The sequence below is a fragment of the Callithrix jacchus genome, chromosome 18 (assembly GCF_049354715.1).
Source record: "Callithrix jacchus isolate 240 chromosome 18, calJac240_pri, whole genome shotgun sequence".
Taxonomy (NCBI): Eukaryota; Metazoa; Chordata; class Mammalia; order Primates; family Cebidae; genus Callithrix; species Callithrix jacchus.
The window spans coordinates 40,318,022-40,340,626 of NC_133519.1; the positions used below are offsets into that span (position 1 = coordinate 40,318,022).

The following is a 22,605-nucleotide window of genomic DNA, read 5'->3' on the forward strand; positions in this document are numbered from 1 at the left end:
CTCTCACAGTACACATGGTCTGCATTTCCATAGACTCTTACAGCAGAAAGGGGCTTTGAGATTCTGTGTTCATTCTCCTCATCCTGTCACTGAAGATTACACCAAGGCCAAGAGGGCAAGTGGTTTGCCCCAAATCACCCAGAAGTGTACTGCTCTCCCTGCAATTGTCTCAATACCAGGGGCTCTGTCTTGGTCTCCTTTGCACCCATGACCCATATGAATCTGCTCTACACCCTGGTGCAAGCACATTGAGTTTCTTCATTTCCTCATTGTGGTTTGAATTTGTATTTCTCTACTTCTGGGACAAAGTCAAGGTTCTCGAGTCCCTTGCAGACTCAAGGAGGCTGATTCCTGGGCATTTGTCCACATGGGTTACAAGAGTGAAATCTGGGGCTCTTTCAGCCTGTATCACAGGTCTCTGGCTTCAGGATGCCTCTCTGCCATTCTCAGGACCTGGGAATTCATTGCAAGGCTGACATCCAGATCTTCTTCCACTATGCAGACACTTCCCTCTGGGGCACTGCAGGAATCAGGGCGGGGTAATGGCCTGGAGTCCTCTCCCCACACTGGCCCAGAGAACTGTCTACCAGGGGAGGCTCTTCCCTGCCTCCCGCTTCCTTGGTGTGCATTGCTTTGTCTCTGAAACCCAGGCCTCCGTCTTGATTTTCGCCATGGACCTGGGAGGCCCTTAGATCCTAATTATTAGCTAAATTGAAAAACCTGTTTTCCTTTCTCTTAATCTTTTAAACCTGCCCAGAAATTGAGGGGAAAGGTGCGTAGTCTCTCCTCTTGGGGGCAGCAAAGAGATGGATTAAAAAAATATAGCAATTAAGTTTCTATTAAAAAGGCTCGCAATTCCTGTCTTGCTGGTCCTTTTACCTGGAATCTTCCCCATTTTTCAACTGGTTAACGTTGGCTTATCCTTCAGGACTCAGCTCAGACATCACCGCAGATAGAAATTATCCATATTCACGAATCCCGCCACTTCTGACTCCCTTCTGCAAAAGTGTCCTGTGTATTGCAAGCTCCCGCCTGCCTCAAATCCACAAACACATGCTGAGTTGCACTGAATTCAAGGCAAGGTGGTAGGTGAGCAAGAGCTGCCTGTTGACTGGTGGCTTTCCAGGGAAGACGAGAGGCACCAAAAGAAGTGCGTGTTTCGGGGACACTGCGCTTCTTAGAAGAAGATATTCAAAGGCAGAGCCAGAGATGGAGGGCGGCCTCTCCCTGCTCCCTGCCTCTATCTACACCAAGCATTCAGAGTGGGGAACAGTTCTAAGACTGACCAGGAGGTGGCAGCATTGCCACTTGAATGAGGGACTCCCTTCAGCAGGACAGAGGCAAAAGACGCTGCGTCTCCAGCTCTAGGAGGCAGAGGAGGAGGCCTCCTCTAGGCCAGTCTCAGAGGGCTAGGATGCCGACCGCTCTGCACACAGTAGGGATCCATGGCCATGTGTGGATCCAACGTGGCTTTTTTTTTTGAGATGGAGTTTTACTCTTGTTGCCCAGGCTGGGGTGCAATGGCATGATCACGGCTCACTGCAACCTCCGCCTCCCAGGTTCAAGAGATTCTCATGCCTCCGCCTCCCAGGTTCAAGAGATTCTCCTGCCTCCACCTCCCGAGTAGCTGGGATTACAGTTGCATGCCACCATGCCCAGCTAACTTTTGTATTTTTAGTACAGACGGGGTTTCACCATGTTGGCCAGGCTGGTGTCGAACTCCTGACCTCAAGCAATCCTCGTATCATGCCCCTGCCTCCCAAAGTGCTGGGATTACAGGCGTGAGCCACAACACTCAGCCCCACATGTTCTTATTATTCTAAGCTTTCTAGGGGCCTTGCATGGGGAAGGAAGGAGGGAAGAGTGGGAGAGAGGGAGGGAAGGAGAGAAGGGACTCAGGCCTCAACCTAGAATCCCTGCATCAGAATCTCCTGGATGGTTTCTGGGAATCCCCAGGTGATTCTGATGGAGGCAGGCACAATTCCCACTTGTGTGACTAATTTCCCAAGGCCTTGCCTTTTAATCACAGAAATGATTTGATCCATTATGAAAACCTAGTGCCGACCTCAGCACATACGCCTCCTCTCCCTCTGGACACTCCTGCCGGGAGGCTGACCGAGGTATTTTAGGAGACCAACCAGAGATGGCTGCTAGGTTGCAAAGATAAACAGTGCCCTCCTGGGACCGGCCACATGCCCCCAGGGGGCACTCCCCTCTCCCCTTCTCGTCTTATCTTCAGCCTTGGCGTGGGTGGCCGGCCTGACACAGCCCCCCCCCCACCCCAGTGGTGGCGCCCCACGCTGAGCTTCAACCCAACCTTTGCGTAAGCAGCAGGGAAGCTGAGGAGTGTTTCACAGTCGGCTCTGTCTCCTCTCAGGCAGGCGGTATTTTCAGGAGTCCTTTATGACACTGAGGCCCATGGGGGCATCTTGGTGTTGATGGAGGGCACAGGTTGGCAGGGCTACCCCATGTGGGAAATCTCAGCTTGGGGGGCAGAGGTTTTAACAACAGGTGACTCAATTGTTGTCCCTGCTTCCTGCAGCCTCCCCAGGTCACTGCCCACAGATGGCGCTGGGCAGAAAGTGGCCAAAGAGAGTGAAGCCTGGGGGAGAAGAGCCCGGGTGTCCATGGCCCCCACTGGGAGGCTGGCCTGGTGGGGACCCGCTCTGGCGGGGCCAGCTCCTGGTGGTTCCCTGCACATCCATCTACTGTTTCCCATCTCCACTCTGCCAGAAAGTCCTTCCTCTCCTGACCCTCCCATCCAAACCCTGTGCCTTTCAGGAAATCATTTTTCAGATGCTGCCTGGGGGCTCCTGCAGCCTGCACATTTTCCTGGAATCTCTCATGGAACCATGTGTGATGTCTGTTTCTGTATATACCGTATCTCTGCGTAGGAAGCAACTCAGGGATCGAGGGCACCCTGTTCCACCCCTGCCCCAGCCCCTAGTGCGGGGGAAGAGAGCCGTGGATGTTAACTATTGTGAGTTCATGACGGGAGGGAGAAGGTGGTGGTGCCTCGGGCTTGACAGGAAGGGACAGGAAGTCTTCATCATGGAGGCAGGAAGGAGGCCCCTGAAGGATGGATTCCATTCCTCGGTGAAAGTCACCAGTATGTTCTCACAGAGTCCTTAAGTAGAGTCAGTGCTGCGCTATTTTGGGTGGAATGAAGGTGGTCTGTGGGTGGGAAAAGCCAGTCATGAACCGCAGTCCATTTTGTGGGTGCCCCTGGCTGATCCCCAAGACAACTTCCTGGAGTGTGTGAACTGACCATAGACAGAGTGCCTGGGTTTCTCTCCTGAACCCAGTTCACACCAAGAAAGGACATGAAGGACAAGGACTGAGAGAGCCCTGGAGGCAGAAATGCTCTGAGTGGACACAGGGCCCCACCCCAGGCCTTCTGCCTGAAGCAGAGTTGCAGTGTGGCCGAGGCTGACACCAGCGCAGCAAAGCAGCACCCTGAAACAAGGCGGGAACAGCAGGAGGTGGAGCACAGTGGCAGCACTTCTGGCTGGGGCCTGAGGACTTCTGCACGCTCCTGAGCACCCTTACCTTTTCTTGCCACCCCGAGGGAAATGTTATCTCCAGATTCTAGGGCTATGGCAAGCTGCTGCTCTTCCATGAAAAGCTTGGGGCCTTTGCTCAGTGAGGTCAGGGTGTTTTGATGAGATGACAGGCAGGGCGGAGGAAGCAGGAGGGCCCACAGGGTGGGAGAAAAACCTTATTCTCCACCTGGGCAGCTCCACCCTGCATGCACAACCCACATTCTCAGGGCCTCCTTCTCAGTTTGCGCAAGACGAGGAAAGCTTGAACCAGGGATTACCCTCTCAGCCACCCCAGCTGCAGCCCGAGGATGGGTGTGGGTGCCAGGGACCGGCCAGGAGCCACAAGCTCATCTTCTGCTCCTCCATGGTTTATCTGGCCTTGCCTCTGTTGTTTGGGAAAAATGCCACCTTGAGAACAGAGCACGCCTTGCTTTTTCCTAGGAGAATGTACTCTTTCTCTACTTGCTGATGGAGCTCTGGCTAAAAGAACTGTATCTCCTTGCCTGTTCTTTCCCCCGGGAAGGCCTCCCTTTAGCCTTTATCAGGCCACACTGACGAGCTCAGAGCAGAAGAGCAGGCTCCTCCCTCATAGCTCCTGGGCAGATCTGGACATCTGGATTCGAGCCCCAGGCTGGCCCTGGACCAGACCCCTCCTCCTCTGCCCCAGGCTGGCCCACTGCCTCCGTGAGTCACTCAGGTAACCAGGAAGGCAACCACAGGAGGAAAACAACCACCCTTATTGCCCCAGGTGGCAGTCCCAGCCCAGGGCAAAACTGGGGCATTACTTCAAGTCTACCAAAGTCAGGCCTGTGCCCGGGGCTGCAGGAGGTGGCTGCAGAGGCTGGGTGGGGCAGCAGGAAACCTGGTGGCACTCTTGTGTGTTCTGACTTGCCATTTCTGATGTCAGCATCTTCAGATGCCCTTTCATGGGGTTGGAACCTGGAAGGGCAGAGGTAGTAAGATCTGAACAGGGCTGGGTGAATTCCCACGGAAGACGGAGCGCTGAGCGTCAATGCCTTTTGGTAAACAAGTCGCAGCTCTTCCCTCTTGGCTCATCCTCACAGGCACATCCCGGTGGTGTTTCCTGCCCACCTCTGCACCCACGTTTTAAGGAGTGCAGTGGTGTGATCTCGACTCACTGAAACCTCTGCCTCCCAGGTTCAAGTGATTCTTCTGCCTCAGCTTCCTGAGTAGCTGGTATTACAGGCATACACCACCACACATGGACAATTTTTGTATTTTCAGTAGAGACGGGGTTTCACCATGTTGGTCAGGCTGGTCTCGAACACCTGACCTTGTGATCCACTGGCCTCGGCCTCCCACAGTGCTGGGATTACAGGCGTGAGCCACCGCACCCGGCCTAGATGAAGAAATTAAAAGTCAAATTGCTTAAGTGACTTGCCTAAAACCACAAAGGTATCTGACACACGGGTCTTTTGGTTTCTAATTCAGTGTTTTGCCATCACACAAAAGCCACCTCCTTCTTTGAAACCTGCAATGGTGCTGACTGCCCTCCGGAATCCCAGCAGGGCAACCAACCATCAGGAAGAGGAGAGGCGAGGTGCAGTTAGTGTCCACCGTGTGTCAGGCTAGATGCAGGCCTTTCCCTCCACCTGCCCTCCCTCAGTGAGTGTCGATCAGCCCTGTTCTTTGGGGTCCTAACACGTGGACTCAGGAGCCAGAACTCTGTGGTTTTAAACCCCTTATGCCCCCTCAAGCTACCTGTGGCATCCCAGACAAGATATTTCACCTCCATAGACCTCAATTTTCTCATCTGTAAAATGGGATTAGAATACCATCCACTTCACATAATTTGTTTATGGATTCACTGAGTTAATTTGTGTAAAGCACTCAGAACAGGGATTGGCACTTAGCACATGCTGCAGAAGTAAGTGTTCATTGTTACTTAACCTTACTTCCAAATAGGACAAACTAGTTGCCACATTTCCATTTGATACAGGAAAAATAAAGCTGACATCAAACAACCAATAGCCGCTCCAGGGCTTCTGGCCACACACACGTCCCAAAAAGCCCCACGGTGAGGTCTCTTTTGCACCTGAACTGGGCCTTCTAGGAAGCAGTTTCTATGGCTGAGGGTCTGGCCAGCCTGGTTCCGCTTTCTCCTCCCTCTGGACTTCACCTTTACTAGCCTTCTGCCCTGGGAATGCTGGGACTGTCATCACAGCGCAAAGGTGGCACAAAGCACAGATCAAGCACTCAGTGATGGCTGCCAGCAGCTTCTTGCTGCCTCTGATGCAGGAGGGACAAGTGCCTGGTTCTTGGCCTGGCCTAAGAGTGGAATGAAGTCTCTGGCACAGTCTGGCATGTGTCCCAGGCTCCCTCACAGGAAGAACCAATCACGGGCCCCTCCCTCAACCCTCTCCCTGCCTGCTCTTCTCCCCATCTTGATAGGGTCCAGGTAGTCCCTTACTCCACCCAGCTGCTTAGCGAGCTGCCTCTACCTTTCTTCATTTTTTTGTTTGCTTCTTGGACAGTGCTCTCTCCCAGAAGCAGAAAGTCTGGTGAGGGACACTGCGGGGTGGACTTGGTGTGATGGGGAAGGATCACTTGTGAAGGGACCATGAGGCTCTTGGGGACACACACCTACTTTCCCACACAGCAAGCAGTGGTGGGAAGAGAAGCCTGCTCTCAGTAGTCTCAGACCCCAGATGAAGTGTGAACGTGAAATCCATGAAAACCCCACGTGGAGGCCCAAAGACTAACTAGATTCCCATCACATATCTCCAGGCCACAAGCCTGTTAATCCATCTTTGCTCTCATTGCAAGCCCCAGAAGTAACAGCAAATATAAAATAATAAATGATAAGAACTTGTCGGCTCCAATTTTGGGGTTTGAATGATCAGATGTTAGGAGAGCAGCGTCTCTGAAGAGGAGATTTCAGTAAGGCTCATGGAAAAAATCGGCATAGGACATGTGTTAGTTAAAGTATCCTACCTATCATACCAAGCAAATCCTCAAATCCTGCTTCATCCAGAGAAGTTTACTTCCTACTCTGCAAAATACAATCTGGAAAGGAGTTACTCAGGTACCCAGGCTGATGGAGGCACTGCCATATGCAACACGCAGCTTCCAAAATTAGCTGCAGCGTAGACATCCGGCCAGCGGATGAGGCAGAGGGTGTGGAGAGTCAGGGAGGCATTTTGGGTTAGTTCTGGGAGCAGTACATATCACTCCTGCCTACATTCCACTGGCCACAACTCCACCAGCCACTGCCATCATAAATGGGACTGGGAAATGTTACCCCTGCTGGAAAGCCCCTCCCAATACCACCTCCACACTGGACAGGGAACATGACTGTGGTAGAATCAACCAAATAGGAGTGCCCCCTGAGGGGCGTTGGAGAAGGAGGTTCTAGCGGTGTGATCTCGGCTGCTCCTGAAATGGAAGAAGAGTGCGAGAAATCTGGAAAGGTCATCTTAATAAACATGAGCAAATGAATAGGCCAAGTGGCCACCCAAGAAACTCAGATGAGCTCAATCTTTCTTTTTTTTTTTTTTTTTTTTGAGACGGAGTTTCGTTCTCGTTACCCAGGCTGGGGTGCAATGGCGCGATCTCGGCTCACCGCAACCTCTGCCTCCTGGGTTCAGGCAGTTCTCCTGCCTCAGCCTCCTGAGTAGCTGGGATTACAGGCACGCGTCACCATGCTCAGCTAATTGTTTTGTATTTTTAGTAGAGACGGGGTTTCACCATGTTGACCTGGATGGTCTCGATCTCTTGACCTTGTGATCCACCCGCCTCAGCCTCCAAAAGTGCTGGGATTACAGGCATGAGCCACTGCGCCCGGCCCAGATGAGCTCAATCTTAAAGGAAACATGTACGAAGGCAGCAAGAGTGGCCATTGACCAAAACAACGGAGAAATAGAAAAGACTGACGGAGAGCTGGAGAGTCATGTGAAGAATATTGAACTAAGATATCAGAAAAACATTAACACAGCAGCCTTTTTAAAGATTTGTTAGAGCAGAAGAACAAAGAAGTCTTAGGTCTGTCCCTAGGAATGGATGGTGGGATGTTCCTGAGTGACAGAAGAAACATTCCTATCCATTTTTATTTTGTTTCCAAATTTTTTGTCAAAGAGAATCATTTTAAGGAAAGAAAGGGAGTTTTGAATAGAAGGCATTGGAATCTCCGAAGAATGAGGAGGGTACAAGAAGAAAACGTATTCCTCAAATTCAATGAAATATTCTAGCCCAAATGAATGACATTAGAGTTCTAAAGAGTTTTTAGGAGAGATTAGTGTAGATGTAGGCATTTAAGAGCATAAGCCCTGGAGCTGGACGACCTGAGTTTGAGTCTTGGCTCAGACACGTGCTAGCTGTGTGACTTTGGGAAAATTACCTAATCAATCTGTGCTTTCGTTTTTCTGCCTGGTAAGCAGATAAAATATTACCTACTTCACAGGATTGTTTAAGGATTTCAATAGGATGCAGACACCTATTCAGTGTTCAGTAACTGTTAGCTCTTGCTGCTGCTGCTGCTACTGTGACATAGCTGATCTTCTGTGAGTGACCTATAAAATATCCCGGCAACTGCAGGAAAGTCTAGAAAGTAGAGGAACAAAAACATTCCAATTTTCAAATGTAAGAAGCGAATTTTTCTCAGTGCTGTCAGTGCCAGGCAACACTTCCGACTCTATGATTGACATATTGTTATGGACCTATGTGTCAGGCTCTACGCTGGGGCCTGGGGATCGAGCACTGAACCAAATAAACAGAAAGTCATGCCTTCTTCATGTAGTAGGTCTAATAAAGGAAGACATATAATTTTTAAAAATCAGGAAACAGATGTTTATTGCTAACAGGTAGCACAGATAAACCACGCAGGGCGGGAGGATGCATAACGTTAGAATGACAGGCTGACCATTTCAAAGAGAGAAGTTGGGTAAAGTCTTTGTGACAAGAAGAACTTTTAGCAAAATCCAAAGATGAGTGGCTCTCTGGAGAAGGAAGCGAGACTGCAGAGAGCCCAAGAGGGACGTGTACCAGTGTGTTTCCAGCACAGCAAGGAGGCCAGTGTGTCTCATGTGGAGAAACCAGCTGGGAGAAGGGTAGAAGGTGGTGGTCAGAGAGACAGCAGGAGGCCAGGTCAGGCAGGGATTCGAAGGCCCTTGTAAGGAGCACTGTTACCCAGGGAGAGATGGCAGCCATTGATCAGAGAAGTGCCACGCTCTGATTTTCGTTTTAACAGGTTCCCTGTGTGTTGCAAATAGACTGAGGGAGGCTACAGTGGAAGCAAGCAGGCCTGTTGTGATAAACTGCAGTGATGATGACTGCAAACAGTCTGGTAGCTATGGGGCTGCTGAAACATGGTCTAACAAGCAGTCAAATTCTGGATAGAAGCAACTGGATTTTGCTAATAGATTGAATGAGGATGTGAGAGAAAGAGAGGAGTCAAGGCTAATTCCCAGGATTCTGGCCTGATCAGCTGGAGTGACGGCATGGCCATTAACTGAAAAGGGATGGCTACAGGAGTGTGGACACAGATTTAGGGGACAGGAAGAAATGAGGAGCTTGTTTCTGGAAATGCTGTAGTTGAGATTTACATTTTATATCCACAAAGAGAAATCTGGCAGGTGGTTGGATTCATGCACCTAGAGATCATGGAAGAGGCCAAGCTTGGAGGCGTACATCTATGAGCATGCTAAAATTAACAAGAGACTAAAGTAACTTACAAAGAGGATGTCCAAGGACCAAGCCCAAGTGTATTCCAATGTTAAGACATGGAGAAGAGGAGGAATGAGCACCTGGAAAGTGGTGCTGACCAGGATTTGAGACTGAGTCACCAAGAACAGGTTTTGCCAGATGAAGCACATTCTTTTATTTACAAATTGTCCCAAACGGTGGGGCACAGTGGTTCATGCCTGTAATCTCAACGCTTTGGGAGGCCAAAGTAGGTGGATCACGAGGTCAAGAGTTCAAGACCAGTTTGACCAACATGGTGAAACCCCATCTCTACTAAAAATACAAAAATTAGCGTGGCATGGTGGTGTATGCCTGTAAGCCCAGCTACTCGGGAGGCTGAGGCAGGAGAATCACTTGAACCTGAGAGGCAGAGGTTACGGTGAGCCGAGATCAAGCCATGCACTCCAATCTGGGTGACAGAGCGAGACTCCATCTCAAAAAAAAGAAAAGAAAAGAAAAGAAAAGAAAAGAAAAGAAAAAGAAATTGTCCTGAACAATGCCATCGTTTGTCCAGTATTTGCCGGGGCGGCGGGGGGGGGGGGGGGGCGTGGAAAAGATTCTTCAATTCTTCGGATATCTTTGAACGTGATGGCAATATGGTGTCTTATGAAGCAGCTTTATTGAATTTATAAATGGAATATTCCATCCTCTCTGTGGCCTGGATGAAAAATTGGATGAAATAAGAGCATTATGGGAGTATTTCAACTTGCAGATGTTGCAAAGCTAGGCAAGATAGAGATACACTGACAAAACATGCAGGATCCCAGATAATTCTGGTGGAGTCAATGAATGGACAGAGCTAACAAAATGACACTTAACAAGAACGAATGGGAATTCCTGCATTTTGGTACCAATAACTGAATATCCAAATGTCAGATGAGAGAGAACCAGTGTTTGGCCACAGTAAATGAGAACATGGCCCAGGAATTTATGTTAAGAATAAGCTCCATACGAAGCAGAACTGTGATATGTTACCAAAATATATAGCCTCCCCTACAACAATAACATAAGAGGGTCATCTATAATAATTAACTATCTTATGGCATTCTGTGCTAGTCAGTCCACACCTAGAATATTTTATTCCATTCTGGCATCATGCTTAAGGAGGGAAATTGACATACTGGGGTGCACATGCAGGAGAAAAATCAGGACCCATGGAAACCGCTGCAACCTGGTCTTCCCACTTCCACCTCTTGCCTCTCCTACCAGTTCCCCACACTGCCCCCAGAGTTGTCTTCCTTGGACAAAAATAGAAAAAAGCCTTGAAGACTTTAAACAAGTGAGAGGATCACATCGCTCACTTGCTTAAAGTCTTCAAGGCTTTTTTCTCTACTGCCTAAGGAATAAAACTCAAGACTCTTCATGTTCTGTCTTTTCCAGCCTCATTTTTCTCTAATCTCCTGTTGGGTTCCATGCTCTGAGCACCCTGTTCCCCAACTTACTACACTTGTTCTCACACCATGCTTTCATTTGTGGAGTTAGTGCCTTCTGTGGGCTCTCAAAACCCCTAAATTCCCTGTGTTGGTCCTGCCTTACCTCACTATGTATTCCTCACTTTTTTCTTACTTATATCACAACTAGACTGCAAGCTAGCTGAAGGCAGGGACAATGCTTCTCTCTCTTTTTTTTTTTTCTAGTTTGGACAGATCTTGCCACAAAACATGTACTCAGGAAAGACTGGTTGAGTTAATGAAGAAAGGAATGAAGGAAGAAAGAAATGAATGAATCAGTCTAGTTTCTCTTCCTGTTGGCTCATCTGCTACAACCCATTCATCCTTCCTTCCAGGCACCCAGCTCAGACATCAGGCACTCTGAGAATCCTTCCTGCTGCGGCACCCTGCACCTTTCCCTGAACTTCCCACAGCACTTGGCACGTGGCACCATAGAGCACCTGGGGCATTGGACTTATTTGTCTAGCCAGTTGTTCTGTATTATTCATCTTTGTATGCCCCAGACCATGGCTGGCCATGTACCTGGTGTCACATCTTATAGGGAATGCCTAAAGCCACTGAGAATCTGTAGCCTAGAGAAAGGGAAACATAATTCTTTTATTAGGAAGAGAAAAAAAAAAAAAAGATTGTCTTTCAGCCTGGTGGTGCCGTGCTCGCTTGCATCTGTGAGCGGTAGCACTAGATGGCCTCAACAGGCTCTCTAACTCTTGAGATTTTGTGGTTCCCAGCTCTGGAATTTAATTTGCTGTGTTACTTCATTGATAGTCTTGTTTCTGGGCTAAATAGCCCCAGAGAAAGGTGGGGAGGAAGTGTGGCCCTTTGCTGAAGTGGATTGTGGCAGAGGATGAGGAATATGGTCACCCTCTGAGGCAGCAGAGAGGTCAAGGGAGAATTTTCTAATCTCTCCATGCCTTATGGAGGGAAGGTATCCCTGACCATGGCATCCCTTAGGGTGTAAGAGAGGTATTCTCACACCCTGTCCCTTCTGGCCCCTGGCTCTCTCCAAAGCCAATCTGATTCAGGGAGCCACGGCTGCTGTACCACAAGACCTTTTTCTCCTTCCTTTTGGGGAATAGAGATTCAACTTTCTGCCGATGCCACAATTAATCCTGGTTCAGGGAAGGTCTGAATTCTTGCGGAGATCTAGCAGGAGGTCATCACTGTGGGCAGAAGAGGGTCATAGCAAAGATTCAATGTCTACAGGCTTCAGCTGCATGGCCACTTCGCCCTGGGACATGGAAAAAGAGAGGAGGCCAGAGAGGAGCAATCTGCAGAGCCACTCTGCTGGCATTCTGCAGGCGGGACAACAGCTTTCCAGGAAATCTGTGGTCAGCATAGCAAGACCCTGGCCTGGCAGCAGCTTTCAGGACGTCAGTACAGGTTCAGAGGACGCGGTACCTTGTTTCTGAACACCTGACTTCCTGGAAAGTACATACAGGAGGCGGTTCTGTCTGCATAGAGCCCGCTTGGGTCTGCTCAGGTATCTACAGGTCAGAACTCTGAAAGCGGGGCAAGAACCAGGCTGGCCAAAAGAAGGCATTTCTAGGATTGTTTTCTAAGAACAGCCATGATAAGATAACCACATTCAAGTTTTCTGTTTCATTCCCTCTATCAAAGGGACAAAGTTTGTAAGTGCTGCTCTGACCTGTACAACCATTCAAGAGGACACTTGACACCATTTGGATGTCACTCTGAAATGCTCCCCTCACTTGACTCTCCCTACCTGTTTTTCTAACACCCGGTCCCTCCCACTGTACTTTCTCCTCTCACTACCAGAATTTCAAAAAGCAATTCGATTCACAACAAACCAGTAAAACCCTTAAGCTTTGTCTTTGAGTGACTTTGGTCCCCTGCTGGTCCACACAGCTTGTGGCAGCAACTGACCATGATTCACTCGGACAAGGACTGGCCCAACCCACAACGGACACTGGGCTGGAGCTGGCCTGTGTGAAGGCGGAGATTGCCACCCTCCCCTGTCACTTCAAGGGTGCAGCTGTTCTCGGAATAAACCAAGATCTGACGGGCTGTATTTTGAAAAGCATTTGATAACAGTGTTGTCATAGAAAGCACCTGCCTGGGAGTTCCTTGGACCTTTAAAAACATCTGTTTATTTAGCACAGTTCCTGTCACACAGGATCCATCCAATAAACATTTGGTGGATATCTGTTGAATTGTTCTATGGACAAGAATTTAGTGAACACCCAGAATTTGTTCTAGACATCCAGGGAGAAATAAAAAGGAATAGTGGCAATTCCGGTCTTTAATAATTCTACAACTCAATGGCGAAAAGACTTACACATTGGAAGAGTAAAATCCCCCCATGCGGCAGTCTGTGACCACGGCACATCTGTGTACCGCAGTCCTGCCAGACTCCAGGGCTTAGAAAATCTCTGCTTTGCTCAGCTTTTCACACTGACTAGGGTCCTACCCAAGGTGCCAATGGACCATCCGTGAGAACCTATGTAGAAACAATGAGTTTGCTCTGTGAAAGGAGACAGCCCCACATATCCCCCTCTAAATGTTAAAGTTCTCTTTGCTCTAATTTGGTGAAAAGCATTTTGTAAGTATTGAAGATGGCGTCACATAGAAGGATTACAGAGGACACGTTAGCAATGCTTATAATGTAATGCTCATAAATTTGGCAATAAACATAATGACAGTAATGGGATTGGAATTGATGTGATGAGGGTTTTTGCTGCTTTGCTAATGAGGAATCAGTAAGGAATGAAGATTGCCAAGGGTCACACACACACACCACACGCACACACGCCACCCCACACATTTTCTTTATCCACTCACCACTTGATATACACTTAGGTTGATTCCCTATCTTTGCAATTGTGAAATGTGCTATTATAAATATACATGTGCAGGTGTCTTTTTGATATCATGACTTCTCCTTTAGGTAGATACCCAGTAGGGACTGCTGGACTGAACGGCAGATCTACTTTAGTTCTTTGAGAAATCTCTGTACTGTTTCCTACAGAAGTTGTAATGATTTCCATTGCCCTCCATAGTACATAAGCATCCCCTTTTCAGCACATCCGCACTGACATCTACTGATTTTTTGATATTTTAATAATGGTTATTCGGATTGGGGTAAGGTGGTATCTCATCATGGTTTTAATGTGCATTTCCCTGATTATTAGAAAGTCAAGCATTTTTCATGTTATTTGGCCGTTTGTATATCTTCTTTTGAAAATCTTTGTTCACGTCATTTGCCACTTTGTAACGGGATTTCTTTCTGTTTTTGTTTTACCTTGCTGATTTGAGTTCCTTGTGGTTTTTGGATATTAGTCCTCTGTCAGATGTAGAGTTTGCCAATACTTTCTCCCATCCTGTAGGTTATCTGTTTACTCTGTTGATGATTTATGCTCCTGCGCAGAAGCTTTTTAGTTGAATCATATTCCATGTTCTGAATTTTGGTTTTGTTTTGTTGCATTTGCTTTTAGGGTCTTAGTCATAAATTCTTTGCATAGGCCAATGTCCAGAGAGGTTTTCCTAGATTTTCTTCAAGAATTTTTATGGTTTCAGGTCTTAAATTTAAGTCTCTTATTTAGCTTGAGTCAACTTTTGTATGTGGTTAGAGATAGGGATCCAGTTTCCTTATTCTTTATATGGCAACAGAATTTTCCTAGCACCATTTCTTAAATAGTATGTGTTTTTGTCTTCTTTGTTGGTCTTTGTCAAATGTCAACAAATCCAAAAACACATACCGGTTGTTGGTTGTATTTGACTTTATTTCTGTGTTCTCTATTCTATTCCATTGGTCTATATGTCTACCTTTATAGCATACCATGTTGTTTTGGTTGCTATATCCTTGTAATATTATTTGAAGTTGGGTAATGTGATGCCTCTAGATTGGTTCTTTTTATCTAGGATTGCTTTGGCCATTCCAGTTCTTTTTTGATTCCATATACATTTTAGGATTACTTTTTCTAATTCTGTGAAAAATGATATTGGTAGTTTGATAGGAATTACATTAAATCTGTAGATTGCTTTGAGCAGCATGGTCATTTTCATAATATTGTTTCAATTTATGAGCACGAGACGTTTTTCCATTTGTTTGTATCATTTATGATTTCTTTTCTTTTCTTTTCTTTTTGGGACATAGTTTCATTCTGTCACCCAGGCTGGAGTGCAATGGCATGATCTCGGCTCACTGCAAGCTCTACCTCCCAGGTTCAAGCGATTCTTGTGCCTCAGCCTCCAAGTAGGTGGGATTACAGGCACCTGCCACCATGCCCAGGTAATTTTTATATTTTTAGTAGAGACAGGGTTTTACCATGTTGGCCAGGCTGGTCTCCAACTCCTCAGGTGATCCACCTGCCTCAGCCTCCCAAAGTGCTGGGATTACAGGTGTGAGGACCCACACCCAGCCATTTATGATTTATTTCATCAGTGTTTAGTAGTTCTCCTTGTAGAGGTCTTTCACCTCCTTGGTTAAGTATATTTCTAAGTTCATGTTTGTGTTTAGGGTTTGTTTTTTGTTCCTGTTTTTGCAGTTATTGTAAGTGGGATTGAGTTCTTTGATTCTCAACTTGGTCTTTAATGGTGCATATCAGTACCACTGATTTGCATACTCTGATTTTGTAACCCGAGACTTTACTAAATTCATCTATCAAATCAAGGAGTGTTTTGAAAGAGTCTTTAGGGTTTTCTAGGTATAAGACCACATCATTGGCAGAGATTGTTTGACTTCCTTTTTTCTGCTGAGATGCCCCTCCTCCCCACCGCCCGACCTATTTTTCTCTTGCCTAATTGCTCTGGCTAGGACTTCCTACCTTGTCCATCTTTCCTACGTACAGGTGGGGTCCTTGTGGAGACAGGCAGAAGTACAACAGCTTTCTTCTCTTGTTTTTCCACACCTTGTTTCCCTTCGCCAGACTTCTGCAAACAATAGAAATGAAGGAACTGGAGGTTATCTTAGCCTGTAAATTCTCTGGCCCAGTTGGAGTCTACCAATGTGCCCCATTGCCCTTCTGTTCATAGACTTCATGTGGTGAGGGACACAGCCACTCTGGTTTTCCGGTGTAACTCCTGCAGCTGGCACAGCACAGGCATACTGTAAGTCCTCAATAACTATGTGAATTAATTATACATAATCTGGTCTTCAGAGATTCCCACTTCCACCAAACCAGCAGAATACCTCTTGCCTAATTCCACAGGTCTAAAAACATGGGGCGCAGATGTCCTTTCCTGATTCTCTTCCCCCGTCTTCTACCTCCTTCCCAGTCCATAAGGAATTCTAGCCTAATCCCCCTTGCAGAACAAATCTCTGCTAAAGGTAGAATTTCCTTTGAGGTTGCAAGGAAAAATTTCAATATCAGCTGAAAATAAGCCCCCAATGTCCTTTGTGCTTTCCATTTTTGGACTTTTAGACTTGATCATTTTCAGACCCAGAAATCTATCATTTCATCTCTTTTCAAGTTGGTAATTTTCAGGCGAGTGTTGTGTGTTTCGGGGAGCAGGGGAACCGGGGCAGAAATCATTTGAAAGTGGTCTTTGGCACCTCCTTGATTTTTGAACGTCTTTGATTTCTCAGCTGATAGAACTGAAGTTGTCTCCCCAAGTATCATTAGCCTTTACCCCAGCTCCAAACATGTCAGGTGACTGTGGGAAGGAGCTGAGGCATGAGAGCAGGCACAGACATCCTGCTGGACCATGCCTGCCCCGGGATCCATGCAGCCCACAGCCCGCTGTGCCTGTCACCCAACCCCACCCAACTACATTCTTCCTGCATCGCAGTCGCCTGCAAGACAATACCTCCACTGCTGGCCTCTAGCTTCTCTGACGCACAAAGAATGTCTGGCTCTATAAACATTCACCCAGTGATTATAGGATTAACTGTAACCTGCAGTAAAGGGAAGCAGCGTTTAAACAAAGGTTTTGCTATGCTGTCTTGGAAGGGAAAATAAAATATAAAGCAAACAACATATTATTCATTAATGGGTACTTTAGGCTTTGGGTTACAGCAGTTCAGTTATCAGTGAGAATTTCCTCTTGCACAGAGGTAATCCAGTTCAGGCTGTTGTGCTCCTATCTCTCCTTCTCTCCACAGGCTCCACCTTTAATTGCAGTTGCCATGACAGTGAGATTGTTGCAAGAAAGCAAGAAAGATTGTGCATGTACTAGGAAAGTGTTTATGAAAATTCACATTTTTCTTTTTTCTCTGCTAGAAAGAAAAAAGGAATGGTGAAAGAGAAGCACTTTTGTGTTCCTGAGCATCTGTTCTGTGCCAGGCACAAAGCTAGGTTTAATGTATGTATGGCGTTAAATGTGTGTGTGTAAAAGCTTTTTTTATTGTGAACCATATAACTCACCTACCAAAGACTGAACAAAACAAAAATGTCAAGCTCCGTGGTTTATCACCAAGCAAACACCCAGGTAAAATCAAGAACTAGACTTACCAGAATCCTAGACGTGGCCCTTGTGATGCCTTTCAGTTATTCCCTCCTCCTCCCCCTTCAAAGGAAAAACTGCCCTGACTTTTGCAGAAGCCACTTGTTTGCTTGTCTTTGTAGTTTTACCACCCGTGTGTCAATCCTAAACACTAGAGTTTAATCATTGTCATTTGTCTTGTTGTTGTTGTTGTTGCTGCTGAGACAGAATCTCACTCTGTCACCCAGAGTGGAGTGCAGTGGTGCGATCTCGGCTCACTGCAACCTCCACCTCCCAGGTTCAAGTGATTCTCGTGCCTCAGCCACCCAAGTAGCTGATATTACAGGCGTGCACCACTACACCTGGCTAATTTTTGTATTTTTAGTAGAGATGGGGTTTCACCATGTTGGTCAGGCTGGTCTCAAAGTCCTGACCTCAAATGATCCTCCCGCCTTAGCCTCTCAAAGTGCTGGGATTACAGAGGTTGCAGTGAGCTACCCATGCCCAGACTAATGAGTTTTGATATCCAGTAGAGCACGTCCTCCCAGTTTGTTTATTCAAGAATGTCTTGGTTATGTGTATCCCTTTGCATATCCATAAAAACTTTAGAATCAGCTTGTCAATTTCCACAAAAATTTTTAAAAAACTATTGTTATTTTCTTTCTTTTTTTGGTTGTGGCAGGGAGATTGCATTGAGTCTATAGATTGATTTGGGGGGAAATGATGTTTTCACATTTTTTATTCTAATTTCCATCGTGATTTCTTTGAATTTTCAAGCATATGAGGATTTTTTAAATTATCTCTTTGTCACTTTTTCCCGGGAAATACTTGGTATTACTTAAATATTTTGCAATTTATTGAGACTTACTTTATGACCTACCATATGGCAAATTTCTGTGAATTTTCCTTGTGTGTTTGGGGAAAAAAAAAGTATAGCTTGCAATTATAGTGTGAATGTCTTGTAAGGTCCTTTAGGTCAAGTATATTTGATTGTGTTGTTCAAATCTATGTGATTAATAATTTTTATCTGCCAGTTTTATCATTTGCTGTGAGAAGTATGTTAAAAGTCTACCACCTGTGATAGTGAATTTGTTTTTCTGTTTTCTTCTGTATATTTTGAGGCTATGTTAGCAGTATGTAGAAAATTAGAATTATATTTTCCTGTTGAATTCAACTTTATCATAATGAAGTGGGTCTTATCCCCATCAGTGCCTTTTTATTGTACATATTTAAGTTTTATACCATGCTTATGTATATATGCCTTGATATACATATCCATAGTGAAATGATCACTTATAGTTAAGCAAATTAATCTATCTATCACCTTCTATAGTTGTGTGTGTGTTGGGGTCGGGGGGCTAAAATCTACTCTTAGCAAATTTGTAGTCTATAATGTCATTAACTAGTCCTCATGCTGTACATCATATTTCTAGACTTGTTCATCCAACATAACTGCAGGCTTGTGCCCTTTGACCTACTTCCCTGGGAAAAAGAGAGACACCCTGCCTCAAAACAAAATGAAACAAAATAACTTAAAAAAATCTTCATTTTTGATAGATTTTTAGATTTTGATCATAACATTTTAGATGAGCAGCTTTTTTATTTCAGCCTTTTAAAGATGTGATTTCACTGCCTCTTGGCTTCCATTGCCGAGAAGTCAGCTCTAAGTCTTACTGTTGCTCTCTTGAAAGTAATTTGTCTCTTTTTCTCTAGTTGTCTTTCATGGACTTTGAAAATTTCTAAACCACTACTTCAGATTTGCTTCCATTATTTCTTTCCTTGGCCTGCTGATACTCTAACTCCAAGTATATTAGATCTTCTCACTAGTCATTCTTGCAGACTTTCCATTCTTTTCCTCTTCATGCTTTATTCTGTGATTGTCTTCTGAGCTATCTTCCACTTCACAAATTTTCTCTTCAGTTGGGTCTTAATATTTACTAAACTTATTCATTGAGTTCTTAATTTTGATTACTATATATTTTTTAATTCTAGAACTTCTGTCTCTTTTATGCAGTTTCTAGCTTGCTGTCTAAATCCTCAATCATTTACTTTCTTGAAAAAAATAACAGCACATGTTATATATCTTCTGTTCACCTCTGTGGCTCTATCTTTACCCTCTCCACTCTGCTGTCTCTCCAGGAAACTGATCTGCATGGACTGTATCAATGAATTGTCTTGTCTTCTAGCTTCTAGCTGTGTTTGGCTAAAGAAAAGTACCAGTAGGACCAGAGGGAAGGAGGAAAGTGAGATTCAGTACTGATCCACCTGATCTCTTCCTGTGGGGTCACTGTGGGCTGGCCACATTCCCTGACCATAGATTCTCTTCTTTAGATTCTGATAGCTCCTCCCTCCCTGCAACTCTTCAAGCCTACAGGTGGTAGAGCCTTCTCCTTGTTAATAGTCCCAGCAATTAATACATTTCTTTGTTAAAGAATAATATTATCCCTCACATTATCATAGTTTGATGGTTTCGTCTGTGCCTAGTTGGAAACCTGACTGACACAACATGTTTATATCATAAAGTGTTTTTGGCCTTTCGGCCAGAACCGAAAATCTTCCAGTAATTTGGCGAATCTTCCAGTAATTAGCCACAATGACGAACACAAAGGGAAAGAGAAAAGGCACTCAATATATGTTCTCTACCTTTTAGAAAACATGGAGCTGTTTCTTTGGCCACACATATGCAAATCTATAAGAAACGTGATAATGTAGACATTAAGGGAATGGGTGCTGTTCAAAAAGGAATGCCCTACAAATGTTATCATGGCAAAACTGGAAGAGTCTACAATGTTACCCAGCATGCTGTTGGCATTGTTGTAAACAAACAAGTTAAGGGCAAGATTCTTGCCAAGAGAATTAATGTGCGTGTTGAGCACATCAAGCACTCTAAGAGCTGAGATCGCTTCCTGAAATGTGTGAAGGAAAATGATCAGAAAAAGAAAGAAGCCAAAGAGAAAGGTACCTGGGTTCAACTGAAGTGCCAGCCTGCTCCACCCAGAGAAGCACAGTTCGTGAGAACCAATGGGGAGGAGCCTGAGCTGCTGGAACCTATTCCCTATGAATTCATGGCATAATAGGTGTTTAAAAAGAATAAATAAAAGACCTCTGGACTGTTAAAAAAAAGTTTTTGGTTATTTAAATAGTTAGACTCTATGTGGATCTGTAAAACTTCATGTGGGTCTGTTTCTACTGTCCTTGTTTCTTCTATTTTGTTAGTAATAGTTTCTGTTTCATGTGGCTATTTTTTATTTTTTTATTTTTATGTGTTTATTTTTTTGAGACTGGATTATGAGAATGGCTAATTTTTATAATTTTGGTAGAGATGGGGTTTTGCCATGTTGCCCAGGCTGGTCCCAAAGTGCTAACTTCAAGTGATTTCCCCACCTTGGCCTCCCAAAGTGCTGGGATTGTAGGCATGAGCCTGCCTTCATGTGGCTATATTTAAATTATGTGCTAATAGTTGTATGTGCAAAATTGCTTCTAGAAATGTATTCTTCATTGAGAAAGGACTTACATTTGCTTTTTCCAGGCAGTTGGAATTATTCTAAACTGAAGTGTCTAGGAAGCCTCATGTAGTTCAAGGTCATTCTTCAGTACCTCAACTTGAAATGGGGAGATTGACCAGCAATGCTCCTCACCTCAGCAGGCCAAATGCTCCCAGGACAGAGCAGCCTTATCTTCCAGTTTACTTTTTTGAACCTCCAGATTGGTTCAGCAATTTTTCTCTCTTGTTGGGGCTCATTAAAAAAAAAAAGTTTCTGGTTATCTTCAATAGGAAAATTGCTCTGAATTAATTTGCCTTCTTCAAACTTGGCTCAGCCAACTAATTTATCTGGGGTAACACATCTAGAATAGCTCAGATAAGCCTAGCTAGCCAGAAGTCCTGCTCTCTTTTATTTAACACTAAACCATCTTTTCCTCAACTGAAAAAACAGATTGTTCAATACTGAACCAGAATTTTGCACTGCTAGCTATAGAAGCCAAAATAATTTACTATGCAAATGTGAGTCTCTTAAGGATGTCCTCCATATCTCATTCACTTTTAAATCCTTAGCACTTAGCATAGTATGTGTTCAGACAGTATTTGTTAAGTAAAGGAAAGAATAAGTAAAAGGATGAAATACATAAAATTCAAATGAAGATAGTCTCTATATGGATTGTATTTCTCAACCTAAAATAATCCTCATCTAGTATATCAGAGTGTCTTCCTTGTTCTATTTTCCAAGATAAAGTTCTTAAATTGTGTAAGTGTAACGTATCTGTAAAGTCAGGGCTTCCATTCTCAGTTCTGCCATCCCAAATATTGTAAGTGATTCTCAAGTTCAAGACTAGTCTAGTTTCTTTCTGGGTGTCCCTAGGACTGGGGAGGACTAGCAGATGGTGGTCCAGTACCACAGAGTTGAAGGATCTACTCCTGTCAATCCAGCTTCAACATGCCTCCAACTAGACTCAGCATCACCTCTTCTTCCCTCACTAATTTATTCTCCTCTGTGTTTACTACTTTATTGTGATTGCATCATCCTCCCAGTTGCTGGTACCAGAATCCTAGGAGTCATCTCTTATTGCATCCTATGCAAATCGCCAAGCTTGGTGAGTTGGTGTACACATATTTCTCACATTTGTCACCACCCTGGACATCTCTACTGTGACTGCTCTAATGTGAGTTCTCATCACCATTCACCTGGAGGTCAGCATGGACCTACTAACTGGTCTCACCTTTATCCTCTCTGAACCATCCCCACAAAGAGATCAAACATTACACGACATTGCCTAAAGCCCTTTGGTGCTTTCCTACTGTCCAGAGAGTCTAAGCATCCTGCCACAGTTGGTAAACTCTCCATAATCTGGCCCTTACCTATCCCTCAAGCCTCCTTCCCCACTGTTCTCCTTCGTGAGGCTCATGGTCTAAAACTGCCAAACATATTACACTTTCAAGCATTCCTGCTGTTCCTTCTGCATGAATTTCTCTTCCTTTACTTCTCCACCTATTTAAAACTTTACTTATTCTTCCAGAACCACCTTCTGCCTCTTCAGTATAGTCCAAGTGGCCCTTCCATATGCTCCTATGGCAAAGCTCCATCAAAACACATAATTAGCCTGTAACCCCAGCACTTTGGGAGGCCAAGGCAGGCAGATCACTTGAGGTCAGGAGTTCAAGAAAGCCTGGCCAACATAGTAAAATCCCATCTCTACAAAAAATACAAAAATTAGCCGGGCGTGGTAGTGCATGCCTGTAATCCCAACTACTCAGGAGGCTGAAGCAGAATAGCTAGAACCTGGGAGGTGGAGGTTGCAGTGAACTGAGATTGTGTCACTGCACTCCAGGCTAGGCAAGAGAGTGAGGCTCCATCTCAAATAACAAACAAAACAAAACAAAATAATCCCACATAATCAGTTTTTTATGACTGTCATCCTGACTTATCTGTATGAAACTTGAAGCACTCCAGCTTAATGGCACCATTTAATAGGCCCTTGGTAACAGTTTGAAAAACTAAATTGAATAATAATCATTAAGATTAATCAAAATTAGA

General features: G+C 45.1%; 1 long non-coding RNA gene across 1 annotated transcript in view; it reads right to left on the minus strand.

Moving 5' to 3' along the window:
* The window catches only part of LOC108588920 (uncharacterized), a 45,386-nt gene that overhangs the window by 12,376 nt on the left and 10,405 nt on the right, over positions 1–22,605 (minus strand). The window contains exon 3 of the long non-coding RNA XR_008477853.2: positions 15,478–15,583. This is a non-coding gene — a long non-coding RNA (uncharacterized LOC108588920). The remainder of the gene's footprint in view (positions 1–15,477; positions 15,584–22,605) is intronic.